The sequence below is a fragment of the Nanorana parkeri genome, unplaced genomic scaffold (assembly GCF_000935625.1).
Source record: "Nanorana parkeri isolate BGI_ZX_2015 unplaced genomic scaffold, ASM93562v1 scaffold1278, whole genome shotgun sequence".
Classification (NCBI taxonomy): Eukaryota; Metazoa; Chordata; class Amphibia; order Anura; family Dicroglossidae; genus Nanorana; species Nanorana parkeri.
Genome location: NW_017307546.1, coordinates 201,681 through 220,528, shown reverse-complemented (window position 1 = coordinate 220,528; position 18,848 = coordinate 201,681). Strand labels below are relative to the sequence as shown.

Below are 18,848 nucleotides of genomic sequence, written 5' to 3'. Positions count from 1 at the left end.
CGGCCGGTTCGGCATTTGTCTCCCGAGCACTGTTCAAACCAGCCGAAAATCGTACGATTCTCGGCTGGTTTTCTAACATGCTCCTTAGACAAAAAAACGTGCGACCGTACAGTAGAAATGGTCGCACGTCTTCGTTCACACTGTTCGATTCTCGTACGATCGCGGGATTTCCCACGATTCTCGTACGAGAATCGAGCAGTGTATGGGCACCTTTAGAGATCTCCAGAGCTCCAGATCCCAGCTACAATTAGGAAAACCTGGAAGAACCTGAAAAGCCAGGCTCTTCCTTATAACATGGTTCACATTCTGGACCCTCTCAGCCCCTTTGACTGAGAGTCCTGGGTGCCAAAGTCACATAGTATTTGAGGTTGAATAAAGACATTAGTCCATCAAGTCCAACCTATTAGGATCTCATTCTAGGAGTACCCGTACCCCTGTATATCGCCATACTACACAGTGGCATTGCCATGCACTGCCACACTTCATAAATGGCAATAGCCAGGAGTTTTTCCAATGTTTATTACTTGGCAACTAGAGTGGAGACAGAAGTAAAAAAAATGGTGCTATACCTGTATTAAGGTGCATGTGTTACCGTATTTTTCGCTCCATAAGACGCACTTTTTTCCCCCCAAAAGGAGGGGGAAAAAGTGCCTGCGTCTTATGGAGCGAATTCCGACGCCCGAGACATGCAGTTTCGGGCGCCGGGCGAGTAGTAGGAGCCACTGCTCGTTTAATACGAGTGATCTAACGAGATCACTCGTATTAAAGCCGAGCAGCGGCGGCGGCGATCGAGTTCAGCAGCAGGAGCCACTGCTCGTTTAATACGAGTGATCTAATGAGATCACTCGTATTAAAACCGAGCAGCGGCGACGATCGAGATAACCATAGAGCAGACGAAGAATAGACGTTCTTCGCCTGCTCTGTGTCATCACTGAGACCGTGGCGCTGTAATCACAGCGCCACCTGTCTCAGCGGTCACTAACTGCAGCTTCTGTGACAGCTTCTGTCATAGAAGCTGTCACAGAAGCTACAGTCTCGAGTGCTCCATAAGGCGCGCCGGACCTCCCTGCGTCCTATGGTCCGGTGCATCTTATGGACCGCAAAATACGGTAAATGGCTTTTTAATATTCAATGTGTAATTCAGGGTGAACTCCAATTTTAATGTTAAAATACAGACAGGCAGAAGCAGAGCTGAAGCTTCCCATTATTCTGGAAAAAAGTAACATTTTGTTTGAATATTTAAATTAAAACTATTGGACAAAACAGACAAGGTTCCTTCCTCAGTAATAGTTTCTGGAAATGTGTTGTTTTACAACTATGATTATTATTATGATAAGAGACAAGCTAATTTCTTCCTCACTCCTGATTCACGCTTGTCTCTTTCACACACCTGACACTGTAATTCTTTGACCCAAAGCTATTTCTAATTAGCTTGGCTTGTGTGACCATTAAGTGTCTCTGTGCTAGATGTTAAGTAAACATGTCAGGCATTGAAGGATCATTTGTTCTGAGCTCCCGTTTCACATGCTAAGTAAGTTCTACTGCACAGTGCTGATCACTTGAATAGTGATAAGAAGGACCAATTCAGCGCCAGCATTATCATTTTTCAGAGCTGCTGTTCTTTCTCCTAGATGTTTTACATCTGTACTGACAATTTTGCTGTACGGTAAAGCTGGTCATAAAAAATAGAAAGTGTTTGGATGTGCAGGCACGACCATCCTGCATCAATGTTGTTATCCAGCACCTAAATACAGACTGTCTGATTGAATGGTTATTTGTGTGAGGGCTAATGGAGATGTATTGTGAACAAATTCAGTGCTATCAGAAAAAGAATAGTGATCTGGAAAGGTTTTCTAGCATGTCCAACCACTATCCTCCAAGATGAGCCTAGATCAGTGGTGTCTGCAGGAAGCTCACAGACAACAAATGGTTGCCTTATCTATCCAAAGGTTTGCTGGACCAGGGGACTGTCATCTATTATCTAATGGCACTTAAAGGTAAAACAGTACAGCCAAAGCTTGCCTGCAGAATAACTGTCACCACCTTTAAATTGTAGCTGAAACCATCAGAACCTTCAGAAGATTCTATGCAAATATCGACTTTCTTAAAGTCAGCATTTACATAATCCTAGGCAATTTCCCCAATGCCTCCTAATTTACATTGCTTGAACCTGGCAATTGAGTGCTGTGACATACTGGGGAGCGAGGTATGATTTAAAGTGACATTAAAGGCAAAACATTTTTCTCAGTAGATATAGGCAAAAAAAAACCGGAGGGTTTAGAACCCCTTTAACTCCCACACCCCAGACATTAGGATTCTTCAAAGGTTTACTTTTTTTAAAGTTTATGCCATTACAGTTTCTATTGAAAATGCTCATAATGTACAGATTATTCAAGTAAGGTCCTTGACAGGCAACATGGCCTGATTTAAAGGGCTTGAAAAATGTTAAGGTGTCTCACCAGTCAGTCAAAAATTTCACCAGTCAGCATGACCATACTATAGCCTTGCAATTATGTTACAAACACATGTTTGTGTGGGGGCAGGGGACTTTAAAAAAAAATGTTGTGTTTTTTTAAATATTTGACTTTACATATTTTTTTGTAACTTTAAGCTTTAAAAATTTTTGTTATCACTTAACATTATTGCTATCACATAGGGGGCTAAGAAGCCCATAATGGGATAGCCGATTTACACAGACAGGTCCTCTTTATGGAGACATCAGGGGCCTCTAGGACCCCTAATGTCACCTAGGGACCCCCAAAGAAGCTGATGAAGCAGAGATCTGCTTCACCAGCTTCTCTTCAGCTACAGAAGCTGGAGAATGACAGCTGAATGCGGACGTGATGTAATATACATCACTCCTGCATTCTGAGAACGAGGAGGAGATCAGAGGGAGATTATGTGATGATTTCCCGCTGAACTCCGGTGACAGAGCTGCCCTGCGGGTGCGGGCCCTCAACGGACACAATGGGGATCGGTAGCAGCAGCGGCGGAGGGGGGTGCACATCCGCATGCATTATACAAGCCATCCAGCAGCTCTACAGTCGCCGGACCAGTTGTATGTAAACAGCCATCCAAGAATCGGTTAAACCGGTGCAAGCTGCTACTCGACTGGCTCCGGCGTCCTCTCGTCACAGACGAGAGGACGAGTTAATTTTCAAGCCCTGCTGATTTATCTAAACTCATGGAAGGCAAAGAGTGTGAGCGGCCTTATCATATTTTTCAAGACAGGTCACAAAATGGATTCATTGACAACATGTACAATTTCTTTTTTTTTTGTATTACCTAACTTTACTGTTGACCCTGATAGGGATCTTAAAACATAATAGAAAACAGAGAAAGATCTGCTGTCATGTCTGAGAGAATGTCTAAAGGGAGGCAGCCATGAGCATGGAGTGGAAGTAGGGGCGTGGACCGCATATTACAGGAGGAATGGACACCCAGAGGTAAATGCACCATAATGCTTAAATGTGCCGGATCTTTAATAAGACCAAACTTTCTCTACCTAACATATACACTCACCAACCACTTTATTAGGTACACCTTGCTAGTACTGGGTTGGACCCCCTTTTGCCTTAAGAACTGCCTTAATTCTTTGTGGCATGGATTCGACAAGGTGTTGGAAACTTTCCTCAGAGATTTTGTTCCATATTGACATGATAGCATCACAAGCCCAAAGTGTGCCAAGAAAATATCCCCCACCTCATTACACCACCAACACCAGCCTGAACCGATGATACAAGGCAGGCTAGATCGATGCTTTCCTGTTGTTTACGCCAAATTCTGACCCTACCATTTGAATGTCGCAGCTGAAATTGAGACTCATCAAACCAGGCAACATTTTTTTCCGATCTTCTATTGTCCAATTTTGGTGAGCCTGTGCAAATTGTAGTCTCCGTTTCCTGTTCTTAGCTGAGACGAGTGGCACCCGGAGTGGTCTTCTGCTGCTGTAGCCCATCTGCTTCAAGGTTCGACGTGTTGTGCGTTCAGAGATGGTATTCTGCATGCCTTGGTTGTAACAAGTGCTTGTTTGAGTTACTGTTGCCTTTCTATCATCTGGAACCAGTCTGCCCATTCTCCTCTGACATCAGCAAGGCATTTTTGTCCACACATCTGTCGCTTACTGGATATTTTCTCTTTTTTAGACCATTCTCTGTAAACCCGAGAGATGGTTGTGCGTGAAAATCCCAGTAGATCAGCAGTTCTACTTGTTGGTGCCTGTCTGGCACCAACAGCCATGCCACGTTCAAAGTCACAGATATCCCCTTTCTTCCCCATTCTGATTTCTGATGCTCGGTTTGAACTTCAGCAAGTTGTCTTTACCACGTCTAGATGCCTAAATGCATTGAGTTGCTTCCATGTGATTGGCTGATTAGGAATTTGGGTTGCTAAGCAATTGAACAGGTGTACCTAAAAAAGTGGCCGGTGAGTGTACATTTAAACATTAGCCCCAGCGCTAACTTGTCAGTTGTCATTTCATAAGCATTGGTATTGATTTACCAAACAAGTAGGGCCTGTTCACTTTGCAAAGTGAATGATAGTAAATAGGGTGAACTTGTGTTCACTATGACAGGGTGTGAAGCAATTTAGAAAAATTAGATTTTTGCTAGTACATGATTGGGTGATTGGTGTGAACACAGCTTAAAATTATTTATAAACCTCAGTAAATATTCAATTTGCCAAGTTTTTCTTTTCCTTTACTAAATCAACAACACTGTCTCTCCATTGTCCTTTGTATACTCTGGAGACACACACAAGAGTATTCTTAACAGTCTTTTCAAGGGCTAATTTTTAGTCTGATACAGCCTCGGAGAAACAAGTAAAGAGCACAAGCATGAGATGATAAGGCAGGTCATTAATGCTGTTATTAAAGTAGATCATTTCCCTGCCAGCCTTACTTACATGTACATGCGTCTTAGCAACCTAAGAAGGTAAGCTCTTCTTCGTCGGTACAAATTTAGAGTTTTAATCAATGCAACAGACTCTGAACTTATCTGGCACTCTTGTGATCTTTTTTCTTTGATGGTAGTCTTACAATAGAGTTCATCCATGAATAATATCATGATCTGGGAAGGGAGGAGAGTTTGAGACATTTCTGAAAATGTCAAATAAGAAACCAAAGAAATGCTGCATCAACCAACGTTTATCAAGGTACAACACATTATAGTTGCTCCAAAATATATAAAACCACTAAATAACAAAAAAATTCAAAATATATATGTAATATATACAATATTTTTATTTAACAAATAATCTATTGAGTTTTTATCATAGCAACAAAGACAAAAACAATACAACCGTACAGGAAGGGCAATGCCCAAATTCATAGGTGTATACAATCAAGATGCGTAAGGCAGGGCACAAATCGGACAACAATATAACAGGTATCATGTACAGCAGATGAAGTACAGATATGGTATGAGCAGTGCATGGAAATATTATAACATTGATCGGTTGGAATGCCCAGAAACTAAAAAGAAAAGCAAAAAGTCTTACACAGGGAGAGGTGTCTAAAAGGCTCAGTGATACAGATAGGATGAACAATGTTTTTGTGTTTAATTTTTTTTGTATTTAATAAGTAAACATCAGAGCTTGTGGAGAGCGTCTCTACTAATGAGGGAATGCGAGTCTGGTAATCATCATATGATATGTGTCAAGCATCTGGTGTCTGTCAACCAGCAGGCCCAACACGAGGTGAAAGTATGAAATCTACAGTTAGCCTTGGCAAACAGAAATTCAAAATGTGCATGCGTGTTTAGAATCTGTATGACCGTGTTTAAGGAGGGGGGGTTCTGATTGTTTCCACGCTCTCGCTAGTGCGAGACGGGCCGCTATGAGGACATGAGACACAACAGTCCTGGAAGCTGGTGGCCACTCTTCCAACCCTACCCCTAACAAGGCAAGTTGTGGGAAAACACCACAGGGGAGCTGAGTAATTGTGGCGATAAGCTGAAAAACCTCAGGCCAAAAGGGGCCAAGGGATGGGCAATACCACCAGATGTGTGTCAATGATCCAACAATTCCACAGCTCCGCCAGCAGAGTGGTGAGGAGGAGGGGTAGATTTTTGCCAGTTTCTGTGGCGTGTAGTACCATTTATGCAATAGTTTCTGTTGGGATTCCCAGTGGCTTAGACATTGCAAAGTTTTCAGAGGCCAAGTGACCGCTTTGTACCATTGTTCTGGAGAGAGAGAAAAGTTTAGTTCCGTTTCCCACCACCTCATGGATGGCAATTTATCAGTAGTTTTTGGTTCGCTAAGTACATTATAAAAAAAGGAAATACCTTTCTTGGATGGGGAATTAGTACCATAGTAGTGTATGCATCTCCTAAGAAGCATTCCATCGCTCACACATATAGAGGCCAGATAGTGTCTTATTCTGAGGTATTTATAGAAGTCGCGAGCCGGAAGAGAGTATTGCTGACATAGAGCCTCAAATGGCAGGAGGCTGTCATTTTCATACAGACTGGCTATATATGAGACCCCCAAACTTGTCCAGTTGGACAAATGTATGTCTGGAAGGATGAGATCAAGAGTTGTTAGTGGTAACAATTTGAGTATAGATTTGTTATGGGATTGAGTCGGGACTCAAGGGCATGCCAGACTCTCAAGGTCACTGTGGCTCCACGCATTTCATGGCCTGAAGCAACTTTGTCAAGAACCAGAATGTTTAGTGGAAGGAGAAACAGTGTAAAAATACCCTCCCTGGAATGTATGATCCCTTACATTGGGATCATACATTTATAGGTGAGAAAATGTCAATTATGTTGGAGTAAGGTTTTGTACTTTGATAAACGTTGGATCGGCAATTTTTGCGTTTCATATTTAGTAATTTCTTAGGTTAGGCATGTGTTCACACGTCTTTGGAGGTGAGGTACCTGTTGCATAGTTTGTGGCAATGTGGGGGTTTTGTACTGTTCATCTTTTGTATACCTTAAACTAAACTTATTATAAGCCTAGCCTGGTCATAACCTTTCGAGGGGCCCAGCCAGTATTTAGGACACAAATCAGTTACAGCTAGCTGCCCAGTGGCGGATCCAGGGGGGGGCAACGGGGCTATTGCCCCCCCCCCCAGATAGAGTCGCTCCCACCCACGGTACCGTACCAGCAGAGGCGGCTCTCTAATTAGGCAAATTAGGTGGTTGCCTTAGGCCTTGCACTCCCAAGGGGCCTCACGGCCGCCTAGTTTGCCCTGTCGGTACATCACCTCGCTGGAAGCCATGTAGCGTTATGAGCCTTTAGTGCTTTCACTGTCAGGGCTGACAGGGCTGAGAGCTCATCCGTTTCCTCGGCCGTCGGTCCATCCACTCGGTGGAGCTCCACCCACCAGCCAATGAGAAGAGACCTCACCCCTCCCATCCACCACACGAGGATCTCAATCTGGCTGGGAGAGCGGAGTTTACCTTCAGAATCGGATGCAGACATCGGCGGCGCCAGCAGGTCCTTCTGCATTCTTCTGCCAGCTCCCACCCGCGAGAAGCGGCAGCGGCCTTCATATTCCTGGTGAGTGGGGCCCTTGTGGAGAGCTGTGGCGGATCCGGGGGGGGGGCTCGCTGTCTAAGTTCCGGTCCAGTGGCGCATCCGGCCTGGGGGTTGTCTAAGTGCCGGTCCAGAGTCCCACTCAAGTGCTCTGCTATACAGGAGAGGCTTGTACCAAGTCAAATTAGGGTGCTTACAGTACTTACAGTGTTTCTTTTAAAAATACAGTTAGAGGCTGATTTAAGTGCATTGGTCCAGTGTATAGCTGTGCAAAAGACATTTGCAGAACATTAACATCACTGGTTGTAATTGCCTATGTTCCTCGGCTCTATCTAGTGGCAGTAATGTGCTGCAAATATTTGCACAGCTATACGCTGGTCGAACATGTTTAGCAAATCATTCCTTTATTTATAAGAAACACATACAGTATCTGCATTTTTTTTATCTGCATGGAGTCTAGCTTTAAAGTGCTTTCCACACCTCTGTGCTGGGAAAAGGCATGGTGGCACAAAATCTGACCCTATATTCTGTAAAAGGTGCTCCTTGACTTCTGCAAAAGACTGTTTGGAATTGCAGAGTAGTACTGATGCATCAGTGAGAATATATCATATTACTGGTGAGTGGCTGCCTTGTAGGGGTGGGTCTAAGTCCCGCTCCAGAGTCCCACTCCCGAGTCCTGCTCCTTGCCTCTGCCAATAGCAGGTCCCGCAGTGTAGTGACAGTGTGACACAACTACATACAGCTGTCCCTCAGTGTCGCAGGTTCTACTGTGGTTCATTGTAAAAAAAAAAAAACTTTGTACAATTAACTGCAGTAAAGTCTGTGACACTGAGGGACAGCTGCATGTACCATCGCCGGCAGCCACATCCTGCTATGTGGGTCATTGTGAGGATCTTCTCCTGTGACCCCTCCCCTCCACTGGCCACCAAGGATGCAGGACAAGAGGTGCTGCAGCCTGCAGGTATTAGGTGAGGTTGGGGAGTGCATGGGTGATGGCTGGCTTGGGTGGAAATGGGGGATTGGGGGACTGTAGCTGGGCTGGTGGTATTCAGCATTGCTGTATAATGGTTATACAGCAATGCTGAATTCCACCAGCTATACAGGACTACAAATCCCAGAAACATTATACAAAGCTGGTGGCATTCTGCATTGTTGTATAAAGTATTGCTAGAATTTGTAATCCTGTATAGCTGGTGGCAGGTGCAGAACTACAGCTGGTGCAGTCGGTGCACCGGGGCCTGAGCTTGGGGGGTTCAGCAGACCCAGGCAAGGTAGGACAAGAAATGGGGGGGGGGGAAGCCACCAACCATCCATCTGGCCGCAAGTTCGAGAGTATTGCTGGAAGTTGTAGTCCCCTATAGCCGTTACTATTCTGCATTTCTGTCGAGAGTATTGCTGGGAGTTTTAGTCCTCTATAGCCGTTACTATTCTGCATTTCTGTCGAGAGTATTGCTGGGAGTTATAGTCCTCTATAGCCGTTACTATTCTGCATTTCTGTTGAGAGTATTGCTGGGAGTTGTAGTCTCCTATAGCTGTTACTATTCTGCTCAGGTCTATAATAAGGTTACATGTGGACTGACCTCCAAACAGCTGGGTTTAGCTGTGTCTTGTAGTGTGTCACCTAATTTCTCCCTTAGAGGTTGATGCTTGTGTAGACTTATGTATAGAAACCTGACAATACTATGGGATGCTGTAGCTGCTCACTGTTTGACATCAGTGAGCACACCAATCTTTTGGTCTATAAATACCTGCTGCTTTTGTTAGTGACATTGATGCAAAACCTTTGCATTACTCACAAGTGAGACACAACTACTAATTTCCTGGAGGTAATAAATAAGATTTTGTAATATAGCAGATTGACTTATCTGGTCTACGGGATCCCTACTGACAGAATAAAGCTTAGCAGGGATTTTATTGCTGTCTGTGCTCTCATCTGATAATTTTCTCACTGCATCCTGTCTATTTGATGGGTGTAAGACAGAATGTAAGGGAAACATCTCCTAGCTGTACGCACTGATAACAATAAAATATACAAAACAAAAACCCCACAAAATGTTTTATTCCATTAGGATGAGAGTGGGTTAGCATCTGTTCAAATTGTTATTAAAGTCTTTGGGAGATTTCCTCTTTTTTCCTGCCCAGGTGGCAGGTGTCAGACAGAAAATAATATGACAGGAGATCCACAGTGGACACAGAAAACAATAAAAACATATTAAATGTATATTAAAAACACATTCAAGTCCTTTACTATTCCTTTTTAAACTGGCCAAACCAAAGAAAATGGAAGCTTGCATTGGAACTCCCTACACAAATAACTGTATGAGGGATTAAATTAGGTCCTTGTACTTGGAATAAGAAACCATACTTTAATGTAATCCCCCATACAGCAAATAAATCCTGACAGAAGTTCTAAACCTTCCCCAACCTTTCCAAAAAAAAAAGTATGGACTTGGACTTTAAGCCTACCTAATATAGCATTCAGCATAATGAACATGATGATGGTATTGTATTGATATGACCTTTCCCTCTCAAACCAGCACCTTGGCAATGCAGTATTACTACAAAAATTCTGGATTAAATATAAAACAGAATGAAAAGTATACTATTTTTTTCTTCATGCATTCAGTAACAGGCACTGAAAGATTAAAATAAGTTAGTTTTTAGGCAAGAAAGCAATTCTAAAAATGTTGATATTTTTCTGACTCAATTTCTAACTGATTTATACTTTTGAGATTAGTTCTTGATTTAGATTTGGTGCAGAAAAAAATTTCTAATATGTAATTTAAAACTTTACAAGGACTTCCAAAATGGAAAATGGTTGGCAGTTGCTGAGCACCTGATTAGTTACTTCTAGCACTCTGACACATCATTCTTAAGATAGTTGCTAATCTCCAAACCCATACAGCAAGGGGGAAGATAATAAGTCTCCATATGTTGGCTTTAAAAACAAAATTCAGTTCATGCTGAGTGAGTGGAAAAACAGCAGAGAAAATACATATAGAGTATTTTGATACAGATAAGGTAATATCTGCTTGGCTGCCAAGCTTAACCCACTGACTATAGTACTTTGAGTCACTAACCTATAACAAGCATGCAGGCCTTACAATTCTTTTTTTTTTTTACTTTTGTGATCTGTATACTGGTTCCTGGTCAAACTCCTGTCTCATGTTTCTTTCATGATACAATTACTTAACATGTCATGTTTTGTCAAAACAATATGGTTCTCAATGGATTCGGTTAAACAATTTGGTCTGCAAGCAAAGGCCTACATATACTTTGGCTTATTTTTGTTTTGTAGAAAAAAACCTTCTACATAATGCCCTTCTGAGAGACCTCAGAAACCAGGCTCTTTTTGGCTAACCAACCACTTTTCTACAAAGAAAGGCTTTACTGAAAATGAGGTAATCAACCATCAAATCCAGTTAGAAAAATTCTGCAGAGCACTTAAGGAGAGCTTGAATGGAAACATTCAATGCATTGTCAACAATTTTACTTTCTCCCTTTTTAAATGTCTTTACCCAATACTTAACATTGCTCACGTCAGTTACTGCATCACCATACACATTCTTCAGGCATGTATGGATCTTGACAGCTGAACAGCCCTCTTTTGTAAGAAACTCAATAACTTACTATCCATAATTTACTAGGTATGACATACTGTATATCAGGCATTTTATTATAAGTTTACATGAACAGCATATATAAATCAATATGTATATATATATATATATATAGCCATGGCCAAAAATATTGGCACCCCTGCATTTCTGTCAGATAATGCACCACTTTGCGTAGAAAATTGTTGCAATTACAAATGTTTAGGCATTCTCATAATTATTTCTTTTGTTTGTATTGATATGACACAAAATGTGGAGAATGTGGAGAAAAAAAAAATCCAAATCTGACACATTCCATGCAAAACTCAAAAAATGGACTAGACAAAATTATTGGCACCTTCTCCAAATTTCAAAAAATAATTGCATTCTAAGTTTTTGTGGAAAAGCATGGGCAATCTCAAGGTTACAAGTCCATCTCTAGAGATCTTAATGTTCCTGTGTCCACTGTGGGCAACATTGTCAAGAAGTTTACAGTCCATGGCACTGTAGCTAGTCTCCCTGGACGTGGACGCATAGGAGAACAATTGATGAAAGATTGCAGCGAAGGATCGTTCGAGTGGTGGATAAAGACCCTTGATCAACTTCCAGACAAATTCAAGCTGACCTTCAGGCACAGGGTACAACTGTGCCAGCTCACACTTTACGTCGCCATGTTTCTTTCTTTCTTTCTTTCTTTCTCACACATCTACATCTGAATACTCTTGGCATAGCTGGAAAAAAACCCTGAATCCATCTCTGGTATATAAAGAATGCCATAATAGAGACTGCAAACTAATTTTTCAGGTGTGGTGGGGCTATAATATTTAGCAACATACCTGCCTAATGAGTGCCATTGCAGACCTACATGTATATAAAACATTTTAAATCCTAATTAAAAGCAGAGTGATTGAGACTGAGCAGTTGGCTGAAGATGAGACTTCCCACGGGTATTGACACACACACACATGACTTCCTTTCTGGCAGAACTGTATGAAAACTAGTGTGGGCCTAGCCCTGGGCCATCATGTTACTAAGGGAATCCCAGCTTTATACTGTATATATATCGCATAGATTATATGCAAAATTGATTTTAACACCTGTGATAGGTTCTTAATTTATAGGTGGTCTTAGTACCACCAATACAACACTAATAACATTTTGCAGTTCTTTAAATTGTTCTTCATAATAATCTTACATTATTTCAGTCTAAAAAGTTGCCAGCTATTAGAAAGGTGCAAGCAAAAAAAACAAACCTCCTTTACAAAGTGCGCAACATATTGTAAGCATCTGCCAAGCAGCTGTAACGGTAGAAAAAATATTCAAAATGTGTTGTCTCCATCTACAGGATGAATGAAACCAACAAGAATACTACTAAAAAGAGATGTTTATACACCCACTCTGTGATAGTTATCTATCAAAAGCAAATAGAATATATATGTGTATAAACACATACACATACACAGTTATAGTAACAGCACAGAAAGCATTACAAGCAAATATGCTTCATTATAGTGGATACTTATTTGCATTCGATGAAGCACAATAGCATTTTAGATCAGCACAAGTACAAATAATACTCATGGTTTCTTTGATTGTTATAGGCTCTTTCATTCTATATGATAAAAGAGGTATGGCCACTGTTTTAAAGGAGACCTCTATTGAGAGAAATATGAAGGTTACTATTTCTAGCCTACACAATAGTGGGTTGTTTAACACCTGGAGATATACAGCTCTAGAAATTACCCTTTTGATTGGTTTGTCTACCCAATCAGTAACCAAAATGAGCATAAACAAACAACAGATTCGAACCGACTTTCAAGTAAAGGCAGTTCAAGGGTTAATTCAAGATGGGGACAAACCACAGTGGTAGAAATTCAAAAAAATCTTTCTTGTAATAAATAATACAGAGTGCACACAGCCAACAGCTTGCTGTCAACTAATTAAAACCAATGACAAGTCAAAACTGACTATAAGTGAATTAGCGATTGGTAGGATATATGGACCCTTAATTTGCTATACATAAAAATATCCTCACCATAGGTAACAGCTAGCAGTTTTGATCTAGACACTCCCAGTACCCCAGAGCATATTAATCTGACATAGGCTATGTATCACATGAGTATCTAATTAAACCATGCATCCTACAGATTGCCACTTTGTATGTTTCTATATACAGGTCTATGATCGTCAGTGAACGGACATATGGTGGCTTCTTTAGCAGGATCAGGTTCTCATTGATAAATACTTGATTCTTTGTGAGTAATAGGTTGTTGGACAATATCCAGGTAATCAGCGATATCTTTCTCTTAAGTACTATCTTAGATGGTGGAGCAAATTGATTCCATCAGGGAGAGGCAATATATGCTGGCTGTAATCTTTCTTAGCTTTTTGACCAGTACGTATCTGGTCGTGATTGATTCTCTCTGATGAACAATGTTAGGTAAGTCTTCACCTTAGGAGTATACACTGGGTAAGCTGGGTAAGCATAACCCTTTTTACTGATTCATGTTCGAACGAACAGCAAACCTACTCACCTTACGTGGTGGTCAGTTTGTCGATCTCCATTTTAGGATCGTCACGGATAATCGCATGTTTTATGTTTCAGCATAATGTTCACGATCTCCCTCTGGTATCCACAAGAGGATTCAAATGCCGATAGAATATCCAAATACGGGTTGTAAGGGCAGACACTAGTGCTGCTAAACAGGTCCAAGGTGTGCTGTCGGTCAGGATACTGAAGCAGTATAGCCAAAGTTCTGCGGGTCACACACTATCCAACCAGTCACTGATTGTGAAAAAAAACGGAACGTTCTGAGGTTCTAATAATCCATCCCCTCCTTTAGTCTCCAAGTCAGGCAATCAGATGTAATTTTACCTTATATCTTGATTATTCCAACGCCTCAACGCCCAGGCCGGCAGCGTGTATCTATAAGTGTCTCAGAGGGGATACAAATGGAGAAAGGAGGCGAACCCTCTAAGTGCAGTAACCAAGTACAATTTATTTCTTAAAGTATACGAGTGCACTTACAAAAATCCTGAACTGATAAAGCTTTATAAACGTGTAGTAGAAATTTGTGTAGTAGAAAATCAGCTATGAGAGGCGAAGACCAAACACAAGAAAGGATGTTTGGCCTTCGCCTCTCATAGCTGATTTTCTACTACACAAATTTCTACTACACGTTTTTAAAGCTTTATTAGTTCGGGATTTCTGTAAGTGCACTCGTATAGTTAACCGTTTGTATTCCGTCTCATATAAACTGCAAAAACCTTAGAAATTGACTGCTTGCTATATTGCTGAGATTATTTTATTTTATCTCGTGCTTGTTTGTTATATTGTTGGGATTGTTTTAAATATTTAACCCCGTGTATCCATCTGAGAGGGGAATTAGAACGTATATCTTATTTCACATAATTGTGTTTAATCACTGTTTATTTTTGGCCATTGAGACACTGACAAGTGTGTGTATATTATTAATATTATTATTATTAGGAGTATTATATTTTCACGATTAGGTACTGAAACCACTATTGTTGTTTACTAGATTAAGTTTACACATGCAAGAGCGTTAGACCCACGGGTCATTTATATAAGGATTGCAACTAAGTTGCTTTATTTTTTTTTTGTTTCGTTTGCTTGTTACAGAGGACTCTGAGCTACACTGCGTGAGCTCGGCGCTTCTGTCACACATATATTTATTGATACACTGTGGGGTGTTTGAATACATGTTTCACGTATCATATGCCGCAATAAGAATTTCGGGCATTTATACACTGATTATGGCTCTCTCTTAAACTAAGAGATTGGTTCATATTGATTGTTTGATTATTTACCTATTGATCACACAATGAGATAGAAGATTCCGGTATTTATATAGATGTTTATGTGTTTTTTGTGATTTAACAGTTTATTCTTTACTCTGGAATCCACATTCACTTAGATCAAGCGCAACTTACTTACCATATTAGATACCTTTTTCACACAGAGTTGCTGCTGGTCCTATAAGCTATTTAGAATCCATTGCTAGCGCAGTGATCCTTGGAACCAATTTTTCATATTAAGTTTGCACAATCAGCTTCGGGTGTTTTGTGTGAAATTTGTGCACCTTATAAATAATTGTAAAAAATAACTAGTGATATGCAGTAAATTAGGAATTGAATTCTTCATAACAAAACTGGATTTTTTTTTACTTTTATTAATAGGCTCCATATGTTTACTGAACAATAAAACAGCATAAATATTGTTTATAGAGAACCAGAGGTGTCTGGCTGCAACATAACTAATCAGAAGTCCTACAGTTCTCAGCTGAGCCTGCTTAGTGTTCCTGTGCTATGAGCAATGACACCGTGGCAGCATGCGTAATGATGATTGAAACAGGACAATCACTGACTCAGTTTTATTCTTCTGACTCTTTCTTTGTAGATCTGTCTGATCTGCAGTTAGTCAGTTAGTTGATTGAGGAATCTGGGCAATCCTGATTAATGAATTGCAACGTTTTCTACAGATCATACATATTTTCATGCCATATGTTTAGGAGAATAAAAAAAAAATTGCAATTCACCAATTCAAATTTTTGTTACTCATCAAAAACCATGAGCGTGCAGGTCATTAAAGTATAACTATGGGCATCATTAAAGTGACACTAATCTCAGGAGTTAAACCTTAAAAATGCATTCAAATATCCTAACTATTCAAAAAAATTATTTATGTATCACTGGGCTTTAGATTCTCAAATCATCTCTGAATTGGTGCTGACACTGTCCTTCCTTCTGGAGGGTGGCTACTTTTGCTCCCCGTGGTCCCTCTGTATGCTGTAAAGTAGTCACCGCTCCAAGCTCGCTCCCGAGATGGACTACAATCTCAAGTTTAGTTTACCAATTTGTATTGAGATTGTAGTCTATCACAGGTGAAAAACAGCAAGTATACTGCAATGGGTGTGTTTAAGAATAGCTCTCCTGCATGACAATCAGGGTGTTCTCAATCTGATGATTGCTGACAAAATGTACTGGGGCAGACTGGTGCACTCCAGCAATGGCAAGATGAAACCCAGGCTCTGCTTCCTGTATCTCAAGATCAAATGATCACATACTTCCTAACTTTCTGAGATGAAAAAGAGGGACACATTGCAGAGCAGCTTACTTAAGCAATGGATACACACCTACCACACCCCCACCGTTAAAAATGCATATACTAAAAATGCGCTTCTTAAAATAGCAAACAATATAATTAAAAGATAGCATCAAAGTTTTAGTGAATAATAACACTTTTTGGTAGTTCAATGGTATATTTTCATGTAGCCATCAGTACATGTACAGACCAAAAATATGGACAAAGAGGTAGAAGGTGGGACAGAGAGATTTGGTTCCAAATGAGGAAGTTTTGGAGGTATGGGAACACACCTTTAACACTAGAATTACATTCTAGTGTGGTCTCTGTCAGGGCCCCTGAATACATGCTTATGCTTTGTACTATTTTTGAAATTTCTCTTATGAGCGTTATATTATGAAACATGCATAATTTATTACTTTTTCAGCAACATTATTTGTATATAAAAATGTAGCTTAATGGTTATTACTATAAAAAAAAACTACAGGAAAATACCAAGACTGCAAAGATCATGGTTTGTTCATTGTGCAGTATCTGTAAAAGAAGAAAAAGGCAATATCATATTTGTGCCTGCACAGCACAGTGTGTCACAGCAGGGTTCACTAAGCATGGAAGCCTGAAGCCATATCTTCAGTGTCTACCTGCTGTGAGACAGCACAATGTACCAAATGGGAATAAGGCAGACTTCTTACAATGTCTTCATAGAAATGGGCAATATTCCAAATGTTAAAGTGCAGCAACTGTATGGAAAGGATTGTTAAATAAAGTTTACTAGTAGTAATAGGTTTTTTTTTGTCATTGACACCTTGATATTATCACTAACAAGTGGATTTGTAATATGCCTTTTCTGCTGTATGCTATTTCATGGTCTCAGTTTATTACTTTGAGCGATAAAGGAATAATCATTTCAATTGCTAAACTGAAATTGTACATAAAAATAGCTCCTATACTTCTTACAGGAAGAACTTTACTTACAATTTCAGTTCGGCAACAGTCTGTATAGTCTGTATAGTGTTTTAGCCACAGATGAAAATGCAATACATTTTAAGATGATCTCCAAGTTTGATAAAATTTGATTTATTGAACGACTTTGACTCGGTAAAAAATTGATGGCCGAACAGCCAATCAGCTGCAGTTACTGAATATTCTGACAGTGGCGGACAGCTGCCATCAGAGTGCAATAGTCCAGCAGGATATTTGTCTATCCGTACTGTTTAGAATTCTATGTGGGTATGGACAGCTTTAAGATGAGATTTACACCTTTATCTTGTTGTGCTTCATAGTGCTTCATATGGACTGAACAAGAAAAATGGCTAGTGTATAGTCAACTTTAGGAAATGGAGGTGGCTGGGCCAAGCTTGCCTTTTTTAGGAAAAGTCATCATCTCCATATAAATTCAGTTGTCTGTGGATCTACTGCTCAATTTACAAATAATTTTAGGAAAGGCAACTTATTGTTGTGTATTTCATATGCTCCATTTGATATGGCCAGAGCTATGATAGATTTACTTTAATTTAAGAGTATACATTAAAAAAAAAGAGCAATTCCCCTTGCATTTGGGCTACCCCCACACTGCAATGGTTAACTGCTTCTTTATATCAAAGGTAGCTGTGATGTTATCTGATTCCCGCTCCCACTGGCTCCAAGACTGGCACCAGCAGCTTCTTCCCCCCTATGCTCCAGAAGTCAAAGGCCCACTGATGTCATTGCATGCAGTGCAGGACCCATAGACCTGCAATATATGCGAGGACACCAAGGGGCAGTCCACAAGCCAAAGCATAGGAGGGATGAGGTGAGGGGGGAGCTGGAAAGAGGTAAGCAAAACTGCTTTACCCAGGTTCTTTAGATATAAACGAGCAGTTAACACTTGCAATACAGAGTAGCCCCACTACAAGGGAGCATTTTATTTTCTTCACAGTGATAGGCTTTAATATTCATACCATTGTGTATCAAGCTTTTTTTTATCTTCTTTGCTCACTACATATGTAGACTGTACTTGCTGCACATTTGTATCAATTTACTAAAATATGAAGTAAGCAATATTTGTTATTTATACTGATCAAAAATGGTATTTTCTATTCACTAAGCTCAACAAGAAGTGCAGATGGATCAGCTAAGCCAAACCTCCGGCAGGCTACTCGCTGCTGTTCGGTCTATTCTCATAGATGCCGAACAGCAGTGAGTAAATAGCCGAATGCCGCTGAGTGGCATTCGGCTCGGCTGTTCTGCTCGGTCCCTCTCGCGAGCAGAGTAAACCTTTCTTGGAGAAAGTGTTTCTCTCCTGGGCGGCCGGGAGCGGGAGACTCCCGGAGCACCCGGAAGAGTTGGGCTTTCTGGAGATCGGTGTCCCTGGTTAGCTGGTAACCAGGGACGCTGATCTCTCTGCAAGTGGCCGGAGCCAGCCGTAAGATCACGGCTGGCTCCGCTCAGCTGTCAGAAGCAGGCTGTCGGCCGGCTAATGGCCGGCCGTTCGGCCAGCTTCGCCTTTTACCTCGGCTCAGTCGAGCTGAGGCTTATGCCTGCGGCTCGACTGAGCCGCCTTACATGGAGGAAGTAGAAAGCAAGGCCCTGACCACCTTCAAGGGAATTACACCCAGTCGTTGCTTCACATATGTGGATGACACTAGGGTTATGATTCACAAACAAGAGTTACAGGCTTTCACTGACCATAT

At 40.9% G+C, this 18,848-nt stretch overlaps 1 protein-coding gene across 2 annotated transcripts in view; it reads right to left on the bottom strand.

Annotated features, from left to right (window-relative positions):
• The window catches only part of ST8SIA2 (ST8 alpha-N-acetyl-neuraminide alpha-2,8-sialyltransferase 2), a 181,578-nt gene that overhangs the window by 52,307 nt on the left and 110,423 nt on the right, over positions 1-18,848 (bottom strand). The window lies entirely within an intron of this gene.